The sequence below is a fragment of the Zeus faber genome, assembly GCF_960531495.2.
Source record: "Zeus faber genome assembly, chromosome: 4".
Classification (NCBI taxonomy): domain Eukaryota; kingdom Metazoa; phylum Chordata; class Actinopteri; order Zeiformes; family Zeidae; genus Zeus; species Zeus faber.
Genome location: NC_137191.1, coordinates 27,715,971 through 27,727,598, shown reverse-complemented (window position 1 = coordinate 27,727,598; position 11,628 = coordinate 27,715,971).

The window sequence follows — 11,628 nt, the reverse complement described above, 5'->3', positions numbered from 1 at the left end:
AAGTGAATTAAACCACCTGATGAACCAGAAATTATGCGTAGCTTGCAGGGATAGTTTGTCAGACAACTTGACGGCCCCACAAGCTTCCACGCGCTCACGGCCTGTTTAGCAGCCAATTCCTCCTGCTCTACCTGCGTTACTGCCTGCTTTGCTGTGTTCCGTCCACCTCCCCTGCATCCACCTGTTGGGTGCTACTCTTCAATTCAATGGGTTTGGTTGCCTCTACAACTCGCCGTGAGTGGTGAGACGTAAAGTCCAGGCGCCATACTAAGTTCAGGCAGTTCGCTGCTTGGCGCTGCCCCACCTGCGCGAGCGCTCCGTGTCGATTATGCCTGACATTTTAGTATTTTTTTCCGTTTAACATCCCTATGTCTCTCAAAAACACATCAGCAGTGATCTCCTACGATCGCGATGCACTCGTTGATATAACAAATTCCCATTTTTGGACATTTTATCCCGGTAGAGTGGCCGGTAGAGATTTTACGTGCCAACACTCTCAACAAGGAAAATAACAACAACAACGCAGTCCAAGGGTGGGCCAATGTAGAAAATACCACGGTAAGCGAGGCGGCATTTGGATCAGAATGAGGACACAACCTTACCGTCCACCTCTACCCAGCATACTTCTTGCTGATGTCCAGTCTCTGGAGAAAAAGATGAATGACCTTCGAGTGAGGATTTCATTCCAACTTGATACGCAAACCTGTTGCGTCCTCTGCCTGACGGAGACATGGCTGAACCCACTAGTGCCGGATTAAGCCATTTGTCCAGCTGAGGCCTTCTCCATGTTCTGCGCCGACAGATCAGGGGAGTCAGGAAAATCAAAGGGTGGAGGGGTCTGCCTTATGACTAACAGCAGCTGGTGTAACCCCAACAACATCAAGACTCTCTCCCGCTCCTGCTCGTCTAACCTGTAACAGCTGACCATCTCATGCCATCCATTCCAGCCGTTATATTCCACCCCAAGCGGACACCAACACAGCACTATCGGACCTGTATGATGTGATCCCAACATGGCTGTGATGGTGGCTGGTGAACCTTAAAAAAGGTCTGCCTAATTTCCACCAACACATTACGTGAGCCACCAGGAGAGAAAGAACTTCGGACCGCTACACACCGTACAAGAACGGATACAAGACCGTCTCGCTCCCTGCTTTCAGGAAATCCAATCACGCCCCCATCTCGTTACTTACTGTGCCGTATCGTATGTGGAACGGTAGTGAGGTAAAGTAAAGCAGTGGTCGGATCAGTCAGAGGCTGCGCTTCACGACGCTCTGAGTGACATCGACTGGGACATGTTCCTATCAAGTTCCAGTGACGTCAGCGAGTTTATGGAAGATGCCAATGGTCGCATCTTCAGCCTGCTTGAATGACTGCTGTCCGGTGGCCCTCACCTCGGTGGTCATGAAGTGCTTCGAGAGGCTTATTCAGGATTACATCTGCGCCTCCCTCCCCCACACCACTGACCCGCTGCAGGTCACGAACAGATCCATGGATTACGCGGTCTCCCAGGTACTGCACACCACGCTCTCGCACCTGGATGGACCGAAGGGGGGTTATGTGAGATTGCTGTTCTGGCAGATTCGCAACCATATGCCACCCAAGTGGCGCATTGTGCTGGGGCTGCCCGTCAAACCACTTGTGGCTCCATGGCGTCCTAGGGCGGCCCTTCTGTGTCCCTTCCCCGTGCTGGAAAGTCCCTGCTCAGGTGCCAGTGTGGCAGATTCACCACCATACGCCACCCAAGTGGCGTTTCCAGGGACCTCCGGCACAGAGACACAGAAGACGGGTGGTTGTAAACACCAGTTTATTGTAGGCTAGGTGGAACTAGCCAGGAGCAGATGGAACATGTCATGACACAGGGCTCCCATCCTGACTGAGTGTGTGGACGAGGTTTTTAAACCTGTTGCTCATTAGCGCAACTAACGAGCATCAGGTTTGGCTACTTAAGCCACCCCATACACCACAGCTGTTCATCGACTACAGTTCAGCTTTCAAACCATAGTCCTCACCAGACTGGCTGTCAATCTGCTGGAGGACTGAGCACTCCCCTGAGAACCTGGGTCCTGGACTTCCTCATAGCCAGGCCCCAGGTGGTTGGGGGGGGCACACATGTCCAGTGCCTTGACCCGACCTTGATCCTGAACACATGAGCCCCCAGGGCTGCTTCCTCAGCCCCCTACTGAACTCCCTGTACGCACATGACTGTGTGGCCAGGTCCAGCTCCAACACCATCATCTTTGCTGACGACACTGTCGTGGTGGGCCTGATCACCACGACGAGAAGGCCTCCCGTGAGGGGGTGACTGACCTGTCACTCTGGTGCCAGGACAACAGTCTCCTCCTAAACATCAGCAAAACTGAGGAGCTGATTGTGGACTTTAGGAGGGGATTACAACCAAGGACGCACGCGCCGTTGATGATTAATGGGACTTCTGTCAACATGGTGAGCAGCTTCAAGTACCTAGGAGTCAACATCACGGCAGACATAACATGGGCTTTACACACAGACACTCTGGTGAGAAAGGCAAGGCAGCGTCTTTACCACCTCAGGCAGCTCAAGAAATTCAGGGTCTCTTGAGGATCCTCAAGTCCTTCTAGTCTGGAGCAGTGGAGAGCATCCTGACAGGCAACATCATTGCCTGGTTTGGGAACTGTAATGCTCAGGACCGGCAGGCCCTGCAGAGGGTGGTCCGTTCAGCACCACTGGAACTACCCTCCCCTCCCTGCAGGACTTATACACCAGGAGGTGTCCTAAAAGAGCCCGCAGGATCATGAAAGATCCTCACCACCCCAACAACGGAATGTTCCAGCTGCTGCAGTCGAGCAAGCCCCTCCGCAGTCACAGAGCGAGGACAGAGAGACTGAGACAGTTTCTTCCTGCAAGCTATAAGGACTGTCAATGCTGAACTCACCAGGGGCCCCCACTGAGATACACACATAGGCCCCACTGCCTTACTATACTGTATAATGCATACTGTACTGCATACTGTATCACTGTTCTGGGTTACTGCATACTGTGCTGTATTGCTGTTCTTTTGGTGTTACTGTATTGCTGTGCCGTACTGTTGTATACTGTACTGTATATCTCCACACACACTACCTCACTTTATTCACATGCAACTTTACTGCACATATCTGTATATACAAAATAGCCTTTTCCATATACATAAGTATATGGAAAAGGCATCTTTATACATCTTTATTTCTATTTTGTACTCCACTCAGTATATTACCTTTTGACTCATCTTTTATTTTATTTTATTTTATATTATCCTATTTACTAACTGCATTATGTTTTAGGAATCAGTTAGTTCAGTTAGCTAGTTAGGTAGTAGTGAGGTTAGCTATTGTCTTCAGTTTTGTACTTACTGTGCATAATCTCTGGGTGCGCTGCGCCGGGTGCAATGACATTTCACTGCATAAATGTATGCTTGTATATATATGTATGTGATAAATAAACATATTGAATCTTGAATCTTGAATCAGTGCCATTGTGAGAGTAACTTGCCCTTCTATTGGCAGGCGCTGCTCATTTGCATAAAGTTGAAACCTGCTCAACTTTCCTTGTTGTCTTGAAGCTGTCAACTCGTCATCACCCGCCCCGTGTAGCTCCATTTGAAATGCATTGCAGTCTGTCGCTTTGCAGCACATGTACGCCAGCGGTGTGACACTACTATTACAAAGCACTATTTAAAAAAAAAATTGTTTCAATTTTCATTCCTTGTTTCGATCACAAAATAACTAATCTATCACCATTTAAGACTAAATTATCATGACTACAACAGACTACAAAATTGTATATCATGACATTACCACTGAAAGACGATAAACAAGGAGAGGATCATCCTCCTGGACGTATAAGGGAAGGTGAGATCAACTCTTGACTTGCTGGCAGATCCTTGGTTTTATATATACTGTATAAACCAAGGATCTGTCAGAAAGTCAAAGAGCAATCCCTAGTTCTGTGATAAGGGAAGTACTGTATTTAGGATTACAAGGTCTCAGGCAGGACCACTCTACTAATCTACCTGGCAAAAGCCTTTTTCTCCCAGGGCCAAAGGCGGCTCTCAACTCCTGTGTTCAGCTGGAGGGGTGCGTGTGTGTGGGGGGGGCTCCAATCAGATAGACCACAGGCGACAGGAGACGGGAGCGTGCTCAGAATGATGCTGGGGACTCAAGCCTTGCCGCTCCTGAGTCATTCTTTGAGAAGCGTAAGAGAAAAAAAAAAAAAAAAGCCTGTGGAGAGGTGGAGTCTCCTGGAGAGAAATGAGAAAAATGGGAGGAAAGGTTTGGAAATAGGGGTTGCTCGGGGCTCTATGCACAGGTAAACTTAGGAAAGGGTATCCATGGAGAGATGAAAGAGTGGCTACGAGAGGAAAAAAGGGCTGAAAGAGAGGAGAGAGGGGGGGGAGAGAGAGAGAGAGAGAGAGAGAGAGAGAGTAGCATGTAATGTCCCCACAGAGCAAACTCTCAGCAGCTCCAGCGCCCACTCACAGTCTGTTGATAAGAGTTTAATTAAAGATCAGGGAGGCTTGAGGGAGATGAAGGGAAAAGGGAGGGAAGCAGACAACAAAACGTATAAACAGAGGAGAAGCAGCAGCAGGAGCGGCGGCGTTTGCTTAAAAAAAAAAAAAAAAAAATGTGTCAGCTTCCAACGTGAAATAAAACCACAGAATTCCACAGCTACACAATCTCACGGGAGATCTAGATTTTACAGAGTCAAACCTCAAAGGTAAACAGAAGAATGGAAAACACGATCACATCGGTCCATGTTGCTCTGATGCTCAATTGAGTCTGCACTGCCAGTGATGTCAGGCTTTGTCTACACTCCAGCCTCAGAGGGAGCTCTTGTCTTGCCCTCTATGCAGCTTGTGACGCCATCTGGTGGACGCTGAATAGAAAAAAGGTTCATGACGGTGAGGTTAAAGGTGCAGTGTGTAAAATTGAGTGGCATCTAGCGGTGAGGTTGCAGATCACAACCAACTGAATAGCCCTCCCCCACGGCGGTGCAACATGGTGGCCGGGGGACGAAATAACGGGGGGAGTCCGGACCCCACCCCACCCCCCGTCCTGGGAAAAATAGAGAGTTGTCCCCCCTCGATATATCATTGTAAACATTTTTTAACAGTGTAATAATATAATTATATGCACTGAAACCACTTTTTTGTTTTAAAGATTGCTCCCCCCCCTCATATGCCTCAAAGTGGTTTGGTCCCCTACCAACCCCACACCCAGGTGAATCTTGTGCGTCAATGCAGCCATTGCATGTATGTCTATGGGGGCAGGAGGTCTATCCACTTTTTAAATCATCATAACGCGCTGAATTTTCAACTGATTTTCAAGCTGTTTGGTTTGTTACAAATACCAGACCTGTACAAATGATACAGGAGATGTGGTTAAAATGGTTTTCATACCAAAATACTTTTGTAGATGGTAACAGTAATATTTATATAATTAAATATTTAAGATTAACTTACCCTACGTAATTAGGTAAGTATATATCTTTTTTCTAACTGCATGTAAAATGACTGCCATGATGAAATTTTGTTTATAATTTTGGAAACAAATAAAAACTTAATTCAAAAAAAAAACATTTTACTTTATTACAATTACTACAAACATGAAAGTTAAAATATTAAGTTGGTTTCTGGCAGGCTTCATAGTGTTCTGGACTTCTGGATTTGCAAATGACATACGTAAATTCTGACAACACGGGTATATTCCCCGACCATATTAACCCCTAGTAACACATGCATGTCATTTTTCACCTATAATTCTTTTTCATTTTCATGTTTTTAACAATACAACTACTTTACCCATGAGGCAATTGCCTCAAGATGCCTAACAAAATGGCGCAGAATTCTAGTTTCTAGGTTCAGGGTTACCGTTAGGGTTTGAAATGTTTATAAATAATGTATATAATCATTTGTATTTGCTCCTTTAGAAGCCACAAGTCTGTATGATATCAAACTAGTTTTTTAAAAAACATCTTTTATTCGCGATGTCATGGAGACGACTCTACTCATAATCCTAAATGTAACAGTGACATCTAAGATTGGCAAGCTTGCTGTTAGCATGGAAATGTTTACCGCACTGGCTGATGGGTACACAGGCGCGCAAACGCTGATATCTATATCCAGTTCATTTGTATCTATAAATGAAATTCATACTGAAATATTGACTCTATATTCCTATTCTCGACCAACATTGAATTTAATAAGACCATTCAGAGAAAAAGCGCAACCTGTATCTCACTTTTATTTTGTGCTAGCCGGAACAAAATATAAACCCATGCATTTTAAAATTTGATACATTCGTTAGTTAAAATTTAGTTCTGTATAGGATGAAAAAATGTTAGACAATCGTGCTCAGAGACACGATTCAGTAGTTACATTTTTCTACTACGAGCACTAAAAAGTGTGATACCGAACATATTTATATATTTTAAGTAACTTCTTGTCTCTGGTGGTAATAGACATGTCAGCGCTGGAATGGAACTGTCAGTCTGTCGTTGATGAAAACAGGGTGTCTGTAACAGAGCGGGTGAAGAATTGTTCTGAAAGCAGCTACTGGAGACACAGACCTTTTTAAAGTGGTAATCCGTGAGTTTATTTTGTTGAAAAAGGATCCCACATTTGATATTTATTCCATATTTATTTAGCTATTTATATAATGCTATCTTTCCCTCGTTGGTGGCGGGGTCCGCCTTTCCCGGCAAGAAGGCATTGAAGGGGCAGTGAATTGCAGCAGCGGTGAATTCACCAAAAATAGTGGATGAAAAAATATCCCTACCACCCCAAGTGAGGAATAAAAAAACAACAAACCAATCGATCAGAAGAAGGTAGACGAGAATAAACTCAACTACCGAATAGATAAAAACACTTTAAAGTGATTTTTTCAAATTGAATCCTGGCACTTTTTGTTTAATCCACCCAACACAGACCAATTTATGGACTGTCACGTTAAACTTAAAATTTCAATCAGTTTGTTTCCTAAACATTTGGACAAGACGAATAACCAGTTTAATCAAATTTGTTAACCACTAGGTGGAGCTGTTACCCACTAAAAAACCCAATCCCCCTGCATGCTGGCCCCTGTCCCCTGCCAGAGCTTGATTTTTCCAGCTTTCGGGGCTGTAACCCACTGGGCTCTGTAAATTTTAACTGTGGAGACCGATGTCAATTCCAGATTGAGCGCGGATCATATTATGTCGAATATTATTATTTGAGGGAGTGTCTTGCGGGTGTGTGAGCAGTGACGGTTCAGACACACACACTCCAACACACACACTAGGCCGGATTATTGTGAGACTGTCAAGGGACAGAGTTTATGTTGTGCAATGAAAATAACTTAGAAGGTTTGAAAAGTTGTAATTCCTAAGTCTCCCAGTCCCTCCGCCATGTCACGTGTAGGCACATGGATAGACGCGCTGCGCACACACGCACACACACCCGCATACACTGCTGTCAACACAAAAACACATGTTAAACTCATACACATGCAGCCCCATAGCCACACGTGTAAATGTGACATATGCATGCAAAAAATCTCTCTCTCTCTCTCTCTCTCTCTCACACACACACACACACACACCATTTCCTACCCTTTTCCACTGCAGGGGCAGAAGCTGAAACCAATTTATTTACCTTGTTTTGACTCTTTACGTTCCCTCTCTTCTCCCCGTACCCCTTTTCTCTCTCCCTCTCTTGGCCGCCACTTTTCCTCAAAAGCCTCCCGTTTCAGACTATCATCTTGGCCGATAATTGCACGGGAATTAGATTACGCAACAATGTGTTCTTTATGCCTCTCAACGTGTATTCCTATTTTTCCCAGTATGTGACCTTAGCGCCTGGTATTTGGGTGCGTGCGTGTGTGTGTGTGTGTGTGTGTGTGTGTGTGTCTGTGTGTGCGTGTGTGTAATGTTTTGTGTCTCTGTGTCTGTGTGTGCGTGCGGGCGTGAGTGTGTGCGAGTGTGCGTGTGTGTGTGTGTGCGACCTTAAGAGCGGCGCGGAAAGGCCACGCAGGGCCCCTGTGTTTTTGTGGGAAATACCAAACCTCCGATTGCCAGGGCTCCGCTGGGGCAGACCCAGACCGGACCGGGAGGAGTTCACTCCTCCCCTAGAAAAAACAAACTCGGTTACCGCGAAACACCTGTCGCACCCTTTCTCTCTCTCTCTCTATATATTCATCCCCCCACCCCACACACACACACACACACACACACACACACACACACACACACACACACACACACACACACACACACACACACACACACACACACACACACACACACACACACACACACCCCACCCCCAAGCCTTTTCTTTAAACCTTATTGTCTCGTCCCCGATCGTGTTCCATCGGTTCAGGTGACCGGCCATAGAAAATGGCCATTATACTTCCTTCCATTTTCAAAAAAGAGTTTTTCCGTTTTCAAACCATCGTTCACTCACTCACGTGGAGCTCAGGGCAGTTTCACTTTCATTTTAAGGGATTAATAATCCGTAGGAGATGCGTAGGGTTCCTATAGTGAAGAAGAAAGCCCGATTCGACAACCAAAAGATGTTTAATGATCGAAGACACTGTCAAATCAAACCCTTCGACGCTGACTCTAACCCTGAGTCCTAAGTGCAGCGATAGAGCCGTGGCGCTGACTTAATGGTGCCATGTAAAGAGGCTTGAAGTATCCTCCAGGACCAAAGAACATTCCGAGACACTCTCACATTAATATATATTCTCCACTCTATTGAATTACTGAACGACTGGAAAGCAAATTGGATTTAAAAAGAAAAATCTGACGTGGCACATGAAGGGGACATTCTCCCTGAAATGAAGACCATTTTTACCCTATTGTGATGTTCATACGACCAGATAAGTTAGCAGACTCCAGCGCCATATCCTACGAAAATAATTCCAAAATTCTGGACCACACTCGGTCCGGTCAGGCATTTCTGGGCCTCGGTTGCCGACCCTCCCACCCACACACCCAACGTCCGGTTCAGCATCATTGGAGGAGTGTAAAAGGAGAAGCCATTACTGTCACATACACACCTGCCGTGCACACACACACACACACACGCGTGTTGGGGGCGATGGGGATGATCCGGTGTGGCCGTGGCCGCCGCTGGATTAAAACAGGCCACGGCCACGACTTTGTCTCCGTGATCGCGGCCATTAAACCCTGTTGCTCTTTTGTCAAAATGACTAGAGACTAAGAACTAGACAGTAGTCTGAAAACGTCCTTAATTGTTGTTGATACCTTCTTTGAACTTCTAAATGAACCAACCTATTTGACATCCCAACATCCCAGAGTTGTTTTTAGGAATGGTTGAGCGCAGGGGTTAACCGCGGAGGGGGAAAAAAAAGACTTCACAGCATCGGTGAAAGTGTACACAGATTCGGGCTGGTTTGGCGGCGGTGGCGTTCTAGCCCTGACGCTTTCTTCCTTCTTTTCTTTTTCTTTTTTTTTTTTTTTTTTATGGCGACTCTGGTGAGGTGCGACGAGTAAACCCCGGATCACACATAAAAGCAAGAAACACAAGCAGATGTGTTTGGGAAGCGAGTTCCGAAGAAAACCACCTGCGCCACCCCCTGGGCTCGGACTTTGATGTCTATCGGGTGGTCGTAGCGGCAGCGGGCTCCTTTTACCCTCAACCGCCGGATAGGCAGGGAGGGCCACCCAGCCTGGAGGGGACGTGCGCTGGGGATCGCCACCGGGCGCTGTCGTTTTTTTTCGATGGAGTTCCAGAGAAGGCCATCCTCCACGTCGCATGAGGGAAAAGGCTGGTAGGAATAGTGGTAATAATCACAGTACTTTCTGTTGATTGTCTAGTGCCTAAGCCACACCGTCATCATCAGTGAATTGTTTTACGTTTTAGAGTCCGCTTGGGTCGATTTCCCCTTGCCTTTCGAAAGGGGGCTGAGTGCTCCAGGAGCCTATCTAATTGTCCCGTGAATGTGGGTAGGTAAAGCCCTTTGAGGCTGGAGCTGTGATATAAACAATCTATATATATACACCCAGAAGTTGACTCGAGGAGTGAAACATGGTCACTGAGTCACAAGGTTCATCTGTGTTACTTGCTCAAGAGTTGAAAGCAATCGGGGGTTTTTCTTTGGACTAGAAACGTTCGGCAGACTCTATTTGATCCGCACGGCTCATTCATTGCGGGCAGCAGCAAAGTCATCTGTTGGCAACACGCTGTAATTATTAAAAGACAATGGAAAGTGAATGGCTAATTTGAATAGGGATAAAATAAAGGCGCAGGGGGGTGGGGTTGGGTGGTCTAATTAGCAGAAATTGTGACGCGTTGTGTTTGAGCCATTAGCTGTTCTAGTTTGTTTTTTAAAGATTTGTGATTGACCCCTTTACTTTCCCGAAAGAAAAATGTGATCGAGTCTTTTCGAAAAACCAAAATGACACCTTTACGCTCCCACATCATATGACTGTCAACAGATCTCCTATATCTGGAAGCCCAAAGTACCAAGATTACAAGGTGGATTACTCGTAGACCACATTTTCGGGACTCATTTCCCAGAAACAATCGACCGCACATTTAAACCTGACGGAAATGAGATTTGTTGCATTTTAAAGGGCCTTAGCCAGGGCTATACACAGTGCCGGCCACAGGTATTAAACAGTTTCTGCCGCTGGTTTAGGGCCACACATGTCAGCGGTTCTGTCGAAGGGCCAAATGTGTATTTTTTTTTTCAACCACTACCAGGATATAGGTTGTTTCTTAGCAGCGGGTTCTAAGTAGGGATGGGGATGAGTAATCCACCGCTGGTCGATCCAGCCAGGTGTAACTGCTACGTCCGTTTTCGGTTCATTGATATGTGCGTGTTATGGGGCCACACATCTCTTGCTAAGGGCCATCAAAAACCTGGGGTCATCCTTGGGTGATGAAACCGCGGCACTGGCTTGGCTCGGATCGCAGGAACCCGACCTTCAGACGATCGCCCTATCACATTGTGTAAATTGGACGTCTGTTTTACGACACCTGCGGCTCAAAAAACATTGATTCGAAGGAAAGACTGCGCCAGTGGTGGAAGTGGAGGAGGGAGTTTTTCGCAGAATCCTTCATGCTTCCCCCTCTGAAACAACGGCCTTGATTTCCCCTGAATCTTACCGTTTGGTGGCGAGCCATTCCCGTGTCAGCAGCCTGTGCTTGGAAACAGCAGTCCAGGGAACAGCCGGGGCCAACCTGAATTCAAGGTGAAATATTCCAAAAACAATCAAAAACCTACCTTGAGGGGAGCTTGGAAAGCAATTTGCCCGGACCGTGATGGCCGTGATTTAACACGCAGGCGAACAAAAGGTGATATATTCGTCGTCCCAGACAGCCCTGCTATTACCTTACTGTTGGCTTAATACTCACTCACTTTAATTTTCTGTCCTGGGACCCTGGATTGGCCCGAGGACCAGATGGAGTGCCTCCCACTCCTCCTCCGGAGGCGGGGGTCCTATTAATGTGCCCGGCTCTGTATATTTACTTGGTGCTAGACAAGAGCTGGAATGTGCCTAAGTGTGACTGCGACTTGAAAGCGCCCCGGTTACATTTTAGTTTTCAACCAGTAAAATAAATACAGGGCGGCCAGGCCAAAAAAAAAAAGAAAAAAAGAAAAC